General features: G+C 33.5%; 1 protein-coding gene across 1 annotated transcript in view; it reads right to left on the bottom strand.

The window, feature by feature from the left end:
* The window catches only part of LOC111085097 (lachesin-like), a 76,460-nt gene extending 58,826 nt beyond the window's left edge, over nucleotides 1-17,634 (bottom strand). Inside the window, exons 1-2 of the mRNA XM_022382261.1 lie at nucleotides 17,511-17,634; nucleotides 13,940-14,027 (exon numbers count right to left, since the gene is read on the bottom strand). The gene's annotated coding sequence lies outside the window, so the exon portion shown is untranslated. The remainder of the gene's footprint in view (nucleotides 1-13,939; nucleotides 14,028-17,510) is intronic.
* Between the last annotated feature and the right edge of the window lie 319 nt (nucleotides 17,635-17,953).

Consider the following 17,953-nt stretch of genomic DNA (forward strand, 5'->3'; position numbering starts at 1 on the left):
GAGGTCATTAAATTCTAAAAACAGGTTCGCACGAACCGGTGCGAACCGGCTGAATCCCACCACTAGCTAATGAGACTTGAAAAAGTGAAACTGTAGTCCACAGCAGAGGGTACTGTAAATCAAAGAATGCTATGGGCACAGATTCTCTTTCAATTTCACCTCTGGTGAAAAAGAAAATGAATCTTTAAGATATGTACGGTAGTACTTAATAGTAGGGATCGCGATTAAACAAAATGGCGGCCATAAAAATCGCTTGTTTAAAACAACCTTTAAAATGTCTGAATATTAACAATGACTATTTCACAGTATTGGCTGAGAAAAACTAAAGCTTATTTGTTTATGGAGTGAATCGAAATTGCACTATTTTAAAGAATTTTCATTTATGTAAGTAAGTAACTTTTCCAGACAAGCGTACAGAAAAAATGACGAACCTTATCGCTCTAATTCTTTCACATAACTCTTCTATCTGGGGTCCCAATGATCCCTTTCTTGTAATAAAATCTAATCGGGTAAACGCGCGCCTCACGCTTGGTATTGACTGGCGAACAAAAATATAGCAAATAAAAATGAAACAAACAAATATATTTTTTTTAATTTTATAAAGACAAGTAGAGATCGATATGTATGTAACCTAGTTACCTGTAGTAATATAGAAAGTTTTAATGCTGCAAAAAGTATTGAAACAAGTCAAAATTACAAAAACTGAGTTGCTTAAAATTTTAAAAAGATTATCTTTCCTTTGGCTCAGACTAACATAATTACAGTGATTTCCCAAAGTAAGGCTATTTTCTTTTTAATTTTTAGCAACTCAGTTTATGTCGTTTATACTTTTTGTTTCAATACTTTTTATAGCATCAAAACTTTTTATATTACTATAGTTACCTAGGTTACATATATATCAATCCATATTTGTCTTTATAAAATTATTTTTTCTTATGCATGTATATACTAGCTGTACAACTGGTTTGTACGTTAAACAACCTAGACAAAGCGCCCCCAGTGGCACAGCGGAATTTCTATGGACTTACAACGCTAGAAACCGGGTTTCGATACCCGTGGTGGAGAGAGCACAGATAGCCCATTGTGTAGCTTTGTGCTTAATTCCAAACAAAGCTACTCCACGATTTATTGAGAAAGTATTGGACCAAAGATTCACATCTTTTCGCAGATGCAGTCAGACTGGATTGTGCCCTAATACAGAGTAATAGTAGGTGTTATACTGCGAGAATGAAGATTGTTCATCTTGAAACAGAAACAACGGAAAACGCCAGGGACGGGGCTATACTAGTTAATATTTATTTTTGCCTGATGTGGTATTTTTAACTTTAAAATTAAGGGTACTCGTATTCTACAAGCAATGTATTTTTAATAAAACTCCATTGATTCCATAAATGTTACTCTTAAAATGTATTTTAATTTTAGGCTTCAGTTCAATATTTAATATCACGGTGATTTGTTTGTTTGTTTGTAATTAAGCACAAAGCTACACAATGGGCTATCTGTGCTCTGCCCACCACGGGTATCGAAACCCCGATTCTAGCGTTGTAAGTCCGCAGACATACCGCTGTGCTATTGGGGGAGCTATCACAGTGATTAGAAATTAAATATGTTAGTGATTCACATTCAGCCATTTCACAGACCAGAATTTCACTAGTTGTAGTTATAAAAAACACCGTATTTTGCTAGCCAATTTAAAATACTGTTACGTCTCTGGTCGTTAGTTAATTTTCCGTATAATTTCTTTCCGATGAAACTTTAGCGACACGAGCCCTTTCTTAAATAAAACTAATTTATTCTTTCTCAATTCAACTTTCCAATACACTTAATTTCCACAGCCAATAAATACACGTTATAATTCACAGGGAGCGATTCACGCACTTACTTACTACCGCGCTTGACTCAATTGTCCGTCTCTGTCTGTCTGCAATTCTATCCCGATTAATTGTCTGGCGCACATATATACAAGAATAGAGGGCGTCTAGCAAATACTTGATTATTCGTGATGTTCCCCGATCTTTCTAGAACGCATTACGTGTTACCAGAGTCACGTGACTTCTGCTATCGTAACAATACTTTAGATTGGTTATGAAAATGAGTTATTACAATTTGGATGATTAAATGGTACAACATAGAAATTTTACATAAAACTGCTTTTGATACATCAGTGAGGGTTACCCTTACTTTAACATTTCGAAATGTTCTGATAACGAACATGTACAACAACTGTATGAAATTGAAACTAAATATTACATATTCAGTTAATTTTGCTTTACAAATATATATATGTGTGTGTGTGTGATTTTTGTCATTTACGTTGCTTGAATTATCTTATTTCCCAAATTTGAAACGTCATGATGAAGTTCTTGTTGACTTTTTTTGATAATTTTACTAGAAATTTTAAAGTGCGTGAGTTTAGCTCGATTTTGGCTAACATCATTCTCAAGTGGGGTGTTATAGTTCTTAGTAAAACGTAGTATTTTGAAAAATATGTAACTTATACTATAAGCAAACATTTACTCAGGGCAAGCCGTAAGAACAACGTCAAGCCTTCAACAAGTTGCCACTGTGGTTGAACAATTTTGAATTATTAAATATATAAGTTTCACTATAAATAAATATTTAATCAGGGCAGAGCCGCAAGAACAATGTTAAACCTTCAGCTTGTTGCCACTGTGGTTGAACAATGTATTAATTATTCAATATATAAGTTTCGCTATAAATAGACATTTAACAAGGGCAAAGCCATGAGACCAACGTTAAACCTTCAGCTAGATAAGCTCCGCCTGAGAGCTAGTTGTGGTTGTGGTTGGACAAAGGATTAATTATTAAATATATAACTTTTACTATAAATAAACAACTAAGCATTTAATCACGGCAAAGCATAAAAAGAACGCTAACAATAGTTAGACTTACCTAAAAACTAGTTGCGGTTGTGGCTGGACAAATTATTACTTGTCAAGTACACAAGTTATACTGTAAACATTTAATGATGTCAGAACCATAAGAACAACGCTAAATCTTCAACTAATTATACGCCACCCGAAAGTTAGTTGCGGTCCTGGTTGAACAAAGGACTAATCATTAAGTATATAACTTTTACTATAAATAAACATTTAACTAAAATTAGTTATATTCCATCTGAAAACTTGCGACGGCCGTGACTGGACAAATTAATAATTATTATGTTGTGAAAATTGAATGAAAAGTATAGAATGTTGTAGCGATGCAGAGTAAACCGAAGTCCAACTGATTTGTCATACAGTAACTATCTGAACATTTGGCTCAACAGTTACATCACAATAGTATCTGTGCTGAGCCAAACATATTAAACTTTGAAAAGGTTAGAGTAATAGTTCTGTGTTGTTCCATTTTACTGTCCCTTCTCCTGGTAGGCTTGATTATAGATTTCTAGTTCATTAAACCTAAGTTTGCTTAGACTTTACTACTAAAATACAGTTTCTGATCTGTTGTAAGATAAAAGACTGACTATTTAGGTCTTACAGCCCCCTTTCACTGCCGATGGTGTTCTGTGTGATGGACCTGGTTATGGTCTATTATTCTGTAGCAGGTGTATCGTATGCTCTGTTTTTTCTTTAATGTATCTTTCCTTAGTAATCTTGGTTAGAATGTTTAATGTACTTATTTGTATCATCATAAGTATATTATTACTGCATTTCTCAAATAGTTTGGTTTGTTCGTTTCAGCACAGAACTGGCTATCTGTGGTCTATCCACCACGAGGAATCGAACCCGTATTTTAAAGTTGTAAGTTCGGGGGACATTTATTGTAGATATAATTTTGCATTTTTAGCTTAGTATGTTGATTCAGGACTAACTCAAATCCTAAGGTAGCTGAAACTGGTGAGGTAGAGGGTTTACTGTCTCAAGAAGTATAGTTAACAGCGAGGGTACCAAAGGTATGAAACAACGCATTGTAATATTTATAAGTATATTAAATTATATTAAAATGATTTTGAAGTTTCACTATGTGATCACAATCCATGACATCATGTCCGATCATGCTACAACTGGAGGCCATGCACTTGACAATAGCTCTCCCACATATTTTCCATTTCAAAAGGTTCCGTCGTGAAGTTGTCTACCACAAGTACACCACTAACCCTGCTTGACACCCATAAATCATGTGGGGGACGACAGTTTCATAGCACCTTTCTCAACAGTTAGATGGCACAGAATTTCATAAGCACAGTAGCTGTCAATTTTACTGGTATGTCTTCGTGTGGAATATTACGTAAACCTATTTTATTTTCTACCTTTTCTATGGTTGAACGGATATTTCGTGGAAACATCTTATGTACAAGTGACATGTGTTACTTTTCCAGATGGAATTCTTTCTTTATTAGGTTGCATACTATTGCCTGTGACATGTGGACTGCTTTTGCCACAAACATTTGTGTTCGTGGATTATCGCTTTTTACAAGACGCCGACCTTGAATGGCGACGGAAGGGATACGAGTTGCAGGTATATTTCTGGATGGTACTGGTGTCCCATGTTGATCCACGTACCTTTGTTTTCCAAAGGCATTACATATAAAGATATTCCCAATCTGAGAAATTCTAAATTTCCGATTTGAGCACATATTTATATATATATATATATAAAGTACTATAATGTAATCCTCTCAATAAGGTTTAATTTTAGGCGCCATGTGCCGAATTGCAACAAGAAGACTAGGAATTTCAACTTAAGTAGTCATGCACATACCGCAGGATGGCCAAGAGCAAGGTGATTGGATATGCAAATTATTACCACAGACATGAACGACCTTTGGAAATTAGAGTTCTCAGACGGTCCTGAAGAATTTCTAGGAAATAAAATAATAAGCAATACCGTTCGACAGTCTGAGAAATAAGATAGTCTTTATAATGTAATAAGTTGGTAGCTCATGCTTAGGGTTAACGAACAGTAATGAATGAAGAAGTTAGTCATAACTTCTGCTCAGAAAAGTGATGCTAACAATATGCTAGACATGCGGTCTTCACTTGATTCAAGTATATCGATCAAACTTATACACATGTATAACATTTCTTCTCTTTCTACAGGTAATTTAATATGTGGATTGAAGAGGGGAAAAAATTGAGTTGAAATGGATCGCCATCATTCTATTTAAAACAGTTGTAGCATACAAAATTTATTTTCATTAATAAAACAAACACTTATGGAAAAATTATTATTTTCCAAAGTGATATTTTTTCTTGTATTTACAACCAGTAGTTGAGGGTGCAACTCTACACGTAACGTAGCCAGTCTAATTTTTCGTGAATATAAACTTGATCCTCATCTTTGGTAGCTAGTCTCTGAAATCGATACAAGATAAAAAAAATATGAGTTCGCTTACAGAGACATTTGTTCTAGCAAGAGAGTTGTAAACTGACAACAGTAGTGTGTACTGTAAACGCAAAACGTTGTCAAAATCAATCCAAAGCAAGTTCATTAGTTAACAAGGAGAAGTAATTAAGTGGTAAGTAGTACAGATGATTATGAATAAATGCAGTGTTTTAATTTTAATTAAAAAACACAAAGTCAACCAATGTCAATAAAACTCTCACTAACTAATAAGGCAAATAACAAATATCTTTTATGATGCTTCTTTACAGAGCGAGCAATTGAATAATAAATAATATAATCAATAGTGAATTGATGCTATGTTTACATTTTATCATAATATACTTCACATATTCGAATGACAATCAAACTAACACATATATTTTTATACCACTTCTTTCCTGAGTGACCAAAATAACCCATATTTTATCAAGGCTATCCAATACTAAAATATTGTTGGTCGAGTAAGAATCAGTTTTACCTGAGTTTTTAGCACAAAATTAAAAGTGTCAAATATACAGTCAGATTATATACAACGAGAAGCTAACAATATTAGATGTAATTCAGTAACCACCTTTCTCAGAGATACTTATTTTCTAGAAATCAAACAAAGAAAGACTTGGACGGCTTAGCAATTAATGATGTGAATATGTAATTAAACTACAAGTGGTTATTTGGGCTTAGATTTGAAGTAAGCACCAGAAATATCCAATTTTAGAAACTATGCCTAATAGATGGACAGGTAATACAGATTTATAAACTATTGTTCTTTTATTGGCACACTTGTTATTGTTTTTTATGAACAGTTGAAATCGACATTTCTTTGTGATACCCGAAAGATAGTGGAAATATATGATGTGTATGACATTCAGTAGCTCCCTGGTTACCTTGGGAGTGCGACACCTAAAAAGTGAGTCATGTGGTACGGGTGCCTGTTGATTATTTCTAGATAGCGTTAATCTTTGGTGAACTAGCAGTGATTTAGCTTTCGTCACTTAAATGATACTTAAAGCCCTGGAGTAAGTTGTAAAGAATACTTTGTCCTGGATAAGCTGGATTATGGAATGAACTAGCTCGTTAAACTGATAATACTGTAACAATCTTATAAGTGGAGAAACTTACAATCATATGTGAAAAAAGTCAGATGATTATAAAATAACTAAAACACATGATTGAAGAGTAGCGACCCAACTTAACTGTATAATTAAAACGTATTTGAGTATATCTAAATTTTTGCTTAATGGGTTTCATACTTTGAAGAATAGCTTAGAGTATATGTTAAGAAATTCGTGAATCCTACGTTCCTAGATTATAAAAAAGGGATAGTACATTTAGGTAGCATAATGTGTATATTTCAAATAATAAGTGCTATTTACACTTATCCTATCCATAAAACCTATTAGTTTATAGAATATAATGATCCCTTTGCCCTTGTTGTAATCAAACTAAATTTGAAAAACGTTTACAGAAACAGATAAAATTATTTTGCGAAATAAAATATTTATTTTAATCTTATGTGGTTAAAAATATGCCATAATGCTCAACTTGTCACTACATATAGTGACAGATAATGCTCAATCTGTTATTATATGTAATGACAGATAATGCTCAATTTGTCACTATATGTAATGACAGATAATGCTCAACTTGTCACTATAAGTAGTGACAGATAATGCTCAACTTGTCACTATATGTAGTGACAGATAATACTCAATTTGTCACTATATGTAATGACAGATAATGCTCAACTTGTCACTATATGTAGTGACAGATAATGCTCAACTTGTCACTATATGCAGTGACAAATAATGCTCAACTTGTCACTATATGTAATGACAGATGATTCTCAACTTGTCACTATAAGTAGTGACAGACAATGCTCAACTTGCCATTATATGTAGTGACAGATAGATGCTCAACTTCACCTCGAAAGCAACAAACTTCACTCTTTAACTTAACATAATCTCTAGGACAATAATGACGACTTGTATATAACTCTTATCATATTATTTCTTTCATACATTTATTCTCTTAATTGGAATATTTTAAACATCAGCCAATTTCTATAATTAGTTGATTTTGGGAGAAACTTTGGAATTATATTTATTAATTCAGTAACTTCGTATAATTAAACGTTTAAACATTCAACCTTGCGGTTGTATTTATAACTTCAGCCATTTCTTATAATCAGTTGCTTCAAAGAGTAAATGTTTGAGTTATATTTATTAACACAGTAATTTCTTACAATTAAACTATTTAAATGGTAGACGTTAAAGTTATATATATTTATTCAGTTATTTATTATCATTAAGCTATTTAAACAGTAGACTTTCGAGTTATTCTTATTACCCAGTCTTTTCTTATTATTAAACGATTTAAACAGTAGATGTTGGATTCATATTTATTGTTTCAGTCATTTCGTATTCTTGATTGCTTTAAACATTAAATGTTGAAGTTATATTTATTATCTCAAACATTCCCTCTTATTAAATGCTTTAAACAGTAATTGGTTGAGTTGTATTTATAACCACAGTCATTTCTTATAAGTAAATTATTTAAACATTGATACTCGGAGTTGTATTTATAACCACAGACATTTATTATAGTTAAATGCTTTAAAAAGTAAACGTTTGAATTATATATATATATTACCACAGTCGTTTCTCGTAATGAAATACTTTAAACAGTAAATGTTGCTTTAAATAGTAGATGTTGATAGTGTATTTATTATTGTATTCATTTCTTGCAATTAAACTATCTAAACAGTAGATGATAGAGTTATACTTATTACTTCGGTCATTTCTTATAGATAGACGATTTACACGGTAGACGTTGGAGTTATACTTATTACTTCAATGTAAACTCTAGGCGTTGAAGCTATATTTATAATGAATCGATTTAAACAGTAAACGATGGAGTTATATTTATTATTTCAGACATTTCCTCTTATTGAAGGCTTTCAACAGTTCTTGGTTGAGTTGTATTTATAACCACAATAATTTCTTATAATTAAATGCTTTAAACACTAAATGCTTAAGTCAGTAGACGTCGGTGTTATGCATATTACACTAATGTTTTCCTATAATTAAGCGATTTACACAGTACACGTTGGTGCTACACTCATTATTTCAGTGATTTCTTATAATTATACAACTGAAACAGTAGGCGTTGGAATTATACTTATTATTTCAATCCTTTCTTATAATTAAATAAGGATTTGTAAAAAATACTTCTTATGACAGTTTAAAAATTTCAGTTGAAAAATCTAACTTGAATTTCTTTAACAAATACGTAAAACGTGAATTCTGTTTAAAATAAGGAGAGTAACTTTACCTTTATTATCATTATTCACCCATATAATCCAAAATTGTGAAAACGATTAGCAGTTAGGATTTAAATTAAATTCTTAGACAAAACTTTAATACAAAGTGATTGAGTTCAAATTCCATAGTAAGCCTATTGCCGAATTCAATAACTATGTATGATTAATCACATTTTTATGAACAACTTACGCATGCTAATACAGTGTAGTGTTCCAGCAGATGTGAGCCTTTTCACCGCGGATTACGTTTAGAACCTAAACATGTCTTAAACTGACATAAAAAAGTCATAAGATCTATAATTTACTCTGCCGTGTTGGACATCGAGTTGTTATTTTCCTATTAAGTGAAAAATGCAGATTTGACTTCTGTGTTTTCTGATCCTATGAATCATTTCAACCATTCACAGTAAGAAAACGATATCGAAAAACTGAACAGCCTAGAGTTTAGGATCCATATCTTTTGCGAAAGACGATGTTTACGCCCTAAAGTATTACCGAATCTTGTATCTATAGGAATTACTGTTGATCGCCAGAAAGGAATGTTTGACATCCAATATAGCGGTGATGAATGAAGTTTTGTGATGTCTCGTGCAAGCTCTTTATTTGGTTCACTGTGAATTTCTGATCACAGTAAAATGTAACGATTAGACTTAAGACTAGAATATTATGTCATAGCTCTTCGCGGATATTTATGTAGCGAAATAGCACGAGTGTGCAAAGACCGTGAAAAACTGGTATAAAAAACGAGTTCCTATTATATTTGTACATATAACAGATAAGGGATACCAGCACATAAACACATGTGAAACTGCAAAAAAGCATCATTTCACCACACGCGGGTCTGTCAAAGTTTTTCACATTGGTCATCTAGGAAAACCCCTATCCTACACAGGCAGTAAGTGTTGATAATTTACAAAGATTTGGCTCTTATAGTGAAGCATAAACCATAAGTACACTAGTTATTCTAAATGCACATTGGTGAAACAAACTGAACGAAAAATATCTTGCACGTGAGAGATAGAAGTTTCTGCAATATCATTCAAAACCTGTGTGTACATTCATTGAACGACTACAGCAAGAAACAGGCTATCGACCACGAGGTGATAAGACTTTCGAACATGGTACAGAGAAGACACGGGATGTTTTTATTATACTTTTGGCCGGACTTGGCCCAGTGACTAGCGTATTTTAACTGTAAATCCGAACGTTCAGGGTTCGAGGCCCATTGCCACAAAGATACGACCCGCACGTTGGGGCCGGGAGTGTGCTGTAACAGTAACAGTCAAATCCCTATTTTCGGTTAGATAAGAGAAGCCCATGGCTTGGTGGTGAGTACTTTTGACTAACTACTTATCACATAGTCTATCAGCTCAGAATTAGGGATGGGTATGCTCAGGTAGCCATTTGTGTAGCTTTACATGAGAATTCTGACAAACAAAGAATCATATAACGTATATTTGCCTGCTGTAGGTTTCCCATATGATATAAAACGTAAACCACACAAAACTTGTAGTAAAAAAAGGAGAGCGCTAGCTACTATAAGGAGAATGCATTGATACTATTTATGCGAAATAAAATTCCTTCAGTGTATACCAGGGTACCAAGAAGGTTTTGCTATATCTTATATTAATTCATGTTGTTTACATGTGAATATTTTTTGTCCGCGACCTTCTTCCACAGCTATTAAGCCAAACTTGCCATGTGGGATCGGGATGGCCTGAGGTGTCCTTATCTATTTGTCGTAGCAGCCCTACCTTTATTGATTTGGTGTACCAAGAAAGACTAAAAGGTGGCTGGAAGGTCATCCAGATATGATGGAGTCTAGAAATAAGTTTTCTCTGTCGCTGAACTCAACTCTGGCGTTGAAGTTTGTGTTCATGGCCTCCTTAGAGATCCTAAGGACTCGATTTTTGAAATTATGTTTTTATCTCTACTTAGTTTAACTGAAACCATAATAGATAGTTTTAATAAAAAAGTGCACGGTCATCTGCTTACTTGACCTGGAGAAAGCTTTCGATACAATTTGGCACTCAGGTCTAAGGTTCCGGATGTTTCAGATGGAAATATCGCGAGGAATTATTCGTTGGTTGTCCAACTTCTTAGATATTATAAAATATTGAGTGAATGTAGAAGATGTATTGTAGATGTCTCTCAGCATACAAATTCCTGTTTTGCTTCGCAATTCCCGGCTGATTTAGTAATTTGATGATATAGTTCTCAAACTACCATCATAACAGCTACAATTTTACAACCCATGATTATTGATATAGCTGAATACTGCCAACAGAAAAAAAAATAATGTATCAAAAACACACGTCCTTATGTTCTCAAAATCCAATAAAGGTCGTAAAAATAAACCTGAGATGTACCTAGATGGAACTCTTCTACAGACTGCTACATCACGAAGATCTTTAGACCTCACTTACCACTAGAAACTAACCTGGGAAACACATAAACGAACTCATAAACAAAATCTGGAAGCGGCTGAATTACGTCAGGGTTCTATCTGGAAATAACACAGGCACATAATCGAGAAACATATTAAAATCTACAAACAATACATACGGCCGGTAATTGAATATGTCTGCCCGGCTTGGATTAACGTTACACCACACATAATTAAACAGAAATTACGAACAATACAAAACTCAGTCTTCACTACAGCATATAAAGTTCCACGCATAATAAGTTTAGTTTCCCTACACAATTATGCGAAAATACAGTCACTCTACGACAGACTCCTGAATAGATCGGTCATTTACTTCTAGAAAAACTTGAACAAAAACGAACTAGTACGTTGACTACATCGCTATATCATACATGATGGAAATGAGCCTCAGTTCTTAATATCTATAAATATGTACTATATGTATAGCAATCAGCTACCTACTGCTAGACCCTCTTAACCATATCATTTGTATGGTGTATTCACTCTGTATTATTAGGGTACTAATGTTAAATACATTACCGAATGAACAAGCATTGGAATATATGGGACTATGTGTGTAATAGAAGACTGTCTACATTCCAAATGGAGCAAAGTGCGTGCAAGTGCAAATGCTAAACGTTGAACATAAATGGGCATGGCCCTGATAGGGGTATTGCAATTACAACAGTGACTTTGCATAAATACAGAACCCTCATTTATGTGATGTTTAGCATTTAACAGTGTTCTTAATTTATCGGTGCCGTTTTATAATCGGATCCCAACAACATAAGTGCCGGAGGGAGGAAAAGATCTACATATCACCTGCCCTTCCCAGATCCTGATTAAGATTCAAATTCACAAGCTTGTAGGACCAAATTTAGCATTTCTGCTCAGGTAACACGAATATGGACCCTAACAGGGATTTTGTGGGTGCGAATTCCCATCAGTTAGCTATAGAAGTAACTAGAGATAATGTAGGAACTTGATCAGTATACTGGGGTCTCTGTGGATCATGAAGGGATCTTCGAACTCCACATCGGAGCGCCGATATTTATGTAGTCAATATTAAAAGTCAAATTATATGTGACTTGAGAATAAAACCGGTGTTTATATAATCCCTTTCTTTGACTTGCCCGTAAGGTCACCCAGCTGCACAGTTTTCTGTGCACGTAATTTAATTAAAAGTGATCTTGAAGATTGATGTCTACTTACAATGAAGTGTTTGTAAACATTTTGTCAAGTTGTGTAACAATGACTTCTCTGTTCTATATTCATAGATGCTTGTTACAGTGGAATTTCTTTGACGGCCAATAGTACGTAATAATATCCATCAATTTGGGCAAGATCAATGTTAGACAAAACAGTTACAGGGGAAGACTAAACCTAACTATCATTAACCCTTCATGCTAAGGAGCATTATTGAGAATCATTGTATAGAGCAAATAATCTAACGATTAATATTTTATTCTTTGTATAAGCACAGACATCATGAGAGCTGCATTAATAATAACATTCCCGGTAAACTGCCTTCTTACAGGATTCGCGTACTTTTATTAGTCAGGAGTTTAGAATTAAGTAGTGAACATACTAAGTACTGAACATATTAGATACAGAAAAACAACTATGTTGGAAAGAGAAATAATTGATTTATTCAAGTTGATTTAATTAAATAAACTAAATTGTTTGTTAACGATATTAGCAAAGACCTTTGATTAATGTGATTTAGTTAGCAAACATTCATATATATCTGGCAAGCTTGTATCCGTATCGCACATGTCTGGAGAGTATGTTTTAAACACGTCCTTTCAATCTCAGCTACCACGAACTAAGTCATTCAGTGTGGGAAGACACTAAGTTTCACCGTTTATAAATCTGAAACCCTTGTACTTTACCCAGAAGCTACAACTCGCACTTCAGGAGTCTTTTTTTTTTATACAGGCAATAAATCGCTGTTTTATCGTTAACCTCTGAAATAGCACATTACAAAATAACATCTAGTCAGTAACTGGACTAATGCACATATTAGGATGTTCTGCAATAACTTAATATAAGTTACAGATTATTGTGCTAAATTTTTGAGCGTCTAAGTTACTGTTGATTTCTAGTCATGATGTGAACATTATTGCAATTAGGTTAATCCTAATGTGAGCATTATTCCAGTTATCGTAATCCTACTGTGTGCTTTATTCCAGTTACTGTTGGTGAAATTATATATAGTCTACAACAATTTTTATGGTGTTGACGCCTTTGGCGGTAAGAATGATTATAATCGATAACATCTGTCATGAGACAATGGTACTAGGCTTGTTGTACTTTCAAACACTACAATATTTATTTAGTCCTTTAGAATTAATCTAACAAATGACTTACATAAATAGTGTTCCGATCATTACTGTGTTTGTTACATCCTAGCTAGCCTGATGAGCTCTGGTGCTGAGTGCGTAGTGTGGACGTAGTGTGGTTAAAATATTATTATACGCTCTTCTTCTCGGAAAAACCGTAAGAGACCAAATAATAAACGTAGCGTTTAAAATTTCAATAAATCTAATACTATTGTGTTAAGACATATATATCAAATATAGTCTTTTCAACAGATTGTTCGTAAACCACCAAGTTAATAACATAAATATTTGGTGCACTAATAGATACGGAAAGAAAGTGTTTGTCATTCCATTTACTACATTAAAAACCATAAACATAGTACCTCTATTAGCAATCTACCTAACGTATTAAAAGCTTAAGGTATTTTATTTCAGTTAAGAATCCCACTGCTCCTAGAAAACGAAAAATATGTCTAAAACTTTGAAATTTTGTGTAGCAAGATATGTAAACTAACGACTTACCTTCTCTTTGAAATGTAAAAAAAGTTTGGTCGAGCAAAATATTTTCATAACTTTGGTTAACAGCAAATTTGAAGCCATACAATCCTTTCTGTAAGTACAAAATAAAAAAAAATATGTAAACATTTATTCTGTCCATTGCAGCACACTGAGATTTTTTTTCTCACTATGCACGTGGAGGAGTTAGGTTATTCCTTCAGTAAATATGTTCGTGGTAAACTTAGGTTGTTCCTTCAGTAAATCTGTATTATTGTTTGTTTGAAATTTATTTAGGTAATAAAAAACTTAAAATATAAGCTAGTTAGACCGCATATTTTGAATGTACAGTAATTTAGAAATCGTATGGTATTCGAACATTTCCTAAGTTAGATGGTTTGCTGTACTCATAAGGCACACACTACAATATATGTATTACAAATTACGGCTTTTACAACATGGAAGAATATTTATTTAAGCAGGTACGAAACGTCGTACCTGTTTAAATACAGATTCTTCCTTACACTAAAATCTATAACATGTAAACTCAAATGAGACTATTCTTGAAATAATAGGTTTAGTTTTAAAGTATCCTTGTTCATGGTTACAAAAACAGATTCAGAATAGTTGAATATAAAGGCGAAGAAGCGGTATGTGAAAATGTAGCTAACTTTTCTTGTGCAGTACAATATTGAAGATATAATATTTTTCCTGCAATTTTCAACTAATTTTATTCACAGTTAAGTATAAGTAAGATTATAAATATATCAAAAATGTGAATGTAAAAAATTGAGTTTATCCACCCAGCACCTCGATAATGTAAGCTAAACTTGGAGGTGTTAACTTTTGTAAGTTGGGTGCTTTTTAGCATACAGTTCAATGCCGTCTTCAGATGAAAATGAGATTTGTCGATGAATGAACAACAAAGCTAAAACGTTGAGATGTGACTGGTTCATCGATGGCCTTAAGTTTGAGAAGAATTACTCTGCTGAACACATCACAAGTAACAACGTCAAAGTGTTCTTCTGTTGGGATAAAACTTCATCTGATGGAAAGAACTGTCTTTTAACTGCATGCTATTGAAAGCAATTAAAATACTGTTATCTCCATTAGTGTCTCCAAAGGTGAACTTTCGCTAATCTTTCAATATTCTAGGCAAAATTTGTCATAACCGATGCTCTATGAAGTTTTTGATCTCTCGTGAAATAATCTCTACAATGTATGAATAAGTCATTGGGGTTGGAGATATGCCTATCGTGAACACCATAATTTGACCCCTCTTTCTGTTGTAAGTAATCTAATTTTGTATATAGGCCACAGCACGACAATATGCTTGAGGATCAGATGATTCACTGTTATCCCTGTATGTTACCTTCCTACTTAGCTTGGCATGCTCATGGTTATATCACTAAGTTTAGTGGTCTTACTAAAGTTGTATTCTTGTTTTATTCCTCTTTAAGAAGAGTGGTAACATTTTTAGCATTCTTTAGGACTTGAGGAAACTGAATGATGGAGATTGCAGTTGATGGATTAGCTTTAATGTAATGGACAAAAAAACTGGAACACCACAAACTCCAATAGTTGTAATGAGTACAGAATCCTTTTACGCTAACAGACTATTTGAAATCTGCATGTGAAACAAGATATTTCTTGCTAGGAGTCAGTTTGATGGAGTGGTTAAAATTGTTCCGCCTTTGCTTTGGTGAAGATTTCTGGATGTGATCTTTTAGATACAAGGTTATCTTAGCAGATGGTTTTACAATACAGCACAGGTCAGAAATCTCACTAAACACGTGTTGAGTATTACACTACTTTGGGAGTGAAAAGTTTTAACATGTGATTATCACAATGGGGTAACGCAAGAAACTGTTTGTGATAAGTGTACCACGGATAAACACTTAGTTACATCAGAATTTGTAGGTTGTTCCTTCTTGTTAAACAAATAAGATTTTGTTACTGGAAAACAATAGCTGGCTGGTAGAATTCGCTGTGTTGTTAATGTATTGTACTTAACATTATAGACTACAAATTTCTCCCAACAATCTATTGTCGAAGTTAAGTTCTTAGTAAATGGCGCTATAGTTGCAGCTTAACTTGAAAGGTACTTGTTTGGCCTAATAATTTACTCTCTGAACACTATTCAAATACTTTACAGCAAAACTAGCGCACTAACTAAATTTGTTCAACTTTTAATTTCGCTATTTTCTGTTTAAGATTCTTTATTTCGTATTTCGAAAAATGAGCAAATTAAAATATGTCCTCTGTTCGCAATATTTTCACATCTCACATAAATAAGTACAAGCTTCTGCCTATGATTTTTATATATTTCACAACATGTATGACTTATATAGTATCCGCGTATGATTCTAGAACTTGTGAAACACTTATTTATCTCGAGAGAATTAGTTCCGAAGCACTGAAGGCAGATGCCGAGTAAAACACTTATGAGCTACCTGAACGAATCCATGAAATGCTCAGACCTGAGTGGACCGGTTTTGCGTGCATATATATAATATAACTCTCCCATCAAGAATTCTGCGCATCACACCAACCAAGTAGCTGTAGGTTACAATTTGACAAGCCTACCTGAAACTGAAACACAGACTTAACCCGTTTATTGACTGCTGAAGTTCATTCATTTCTACTTGCTTTTCTTCATGATTTTATTATATTGTTACATGTCAGAAACAGAAAAAAAAATTCGTACTTATGATCACAGTAAGTAAGATTAAGCTTAATAGGTTTTCCTAAGCATTTTATATTGAAGTAAAGCAATACTTCACAACAGAATTATTAACATTTCGTAGGAGAAGAATTGTGTTCCAATTTACTTGTAGTGTGTTTGATGTTTGCTTTGTGGATGTTTTTGTGTTAAATTAGAGAATGACGTGTTGCACAATTTTCACTGGTTGTTACTGGAGGAAACTACTCTTACATGACATATTGAAAATCCGTTGTGATTTCTGCGGATTTTCTGAAGCTAAGAGAAAACCCCAAACTGCAACCACAATTTGCGTTATATCATTCCTTAAAATGTTTAGCAGAGTCGTGGATGGGATCATCTCTTCCAGAAAATCAAGTCAGATGTTTTCCTAAAAGAGGAGTTGAACACCGTGATAAAACCCAGCTTATTCCTCCTACAAAGTGTGAAACCCAGCTTACTCCTACAGAGCGTGAAACCAGGTTTTCTTCTTCTAGATTAAGAAGGCTCATTATTCATATATAGTTGATTATTTGTGTTCATGAATCTATGTAGAAAACTTGTTATTCTGTTTTTTAAAAAAACCTTGTACCTGAAACATTTAAAAAAAAATTTGCAAGTGTTTATAGTGTGCCGCGGATTTATATTTTTGGTGTTAAATAATTACTTTAAATAACATGAAATGTTATATACTAGAAAAAACTTACTATGTAGTTTCAAAACGTTGTTTTTCAAAGAATTCTCTGTTTTAATCGAACATTAACTTGGATGTAATCAAACAGGTAAGCTAACGTTGCTCGTCATGAAAGCATCAAAGGAAATATGAACATGGTAGAATAGTTACTGTCTGTATAACCTTGTCGATAGGATATTCTTATTTTTGTAAAGAGAACTTACTGGTATAGAACTTGTGCCTCCGGGGGCCTGTAAAACACCGCGATGCAGTGTGTAGTAATTTGGATTAGCAGATGTGTTGCGGTCAGAAGCTGTGGAATGCTTGGCACGTCTGGAAGCAGTTGAGATCAATAGAGTATCTGAAAATAAAATGATAATTATTGGGCGTAAATAATTCCAGAAAACTGAAACTATATTACAGAATAAAACAGCGGTTTTAATGAAAGAGCATACTAACCCACATTAAATGTCCTGAAACACCCTTTATAAATTAGTAACTCAGATGTATCAAATTCAAAACTTCTCTACATTTTCTTCGAAGTAAATAAATTAGATTCATCTGGCTGCAGTATTTTAAATATATGCATACCTTTAAATTCTTTATTTGAGAGAGAGTTTCCAGTTAAATATAACAGTTAAGGCTTCTTCACCTCTCTGTGCAGATA

The sequence above is a fragment of the Limulus polyphemus genome, unplaced genomic scaffold (genome assembly GCF_000517525.1).
Source record: "Limulus polyphemus unplaced genomic scaffold, Limulus_polyphemus-2.1.2 Scaffold235, whole genome shotgun sequence".
NCBI lineage: Eukaryota > Metazoa > Arthropoda > Merostomata > Xiphosura > Limulidae > Limulus > Limulus polyphemus.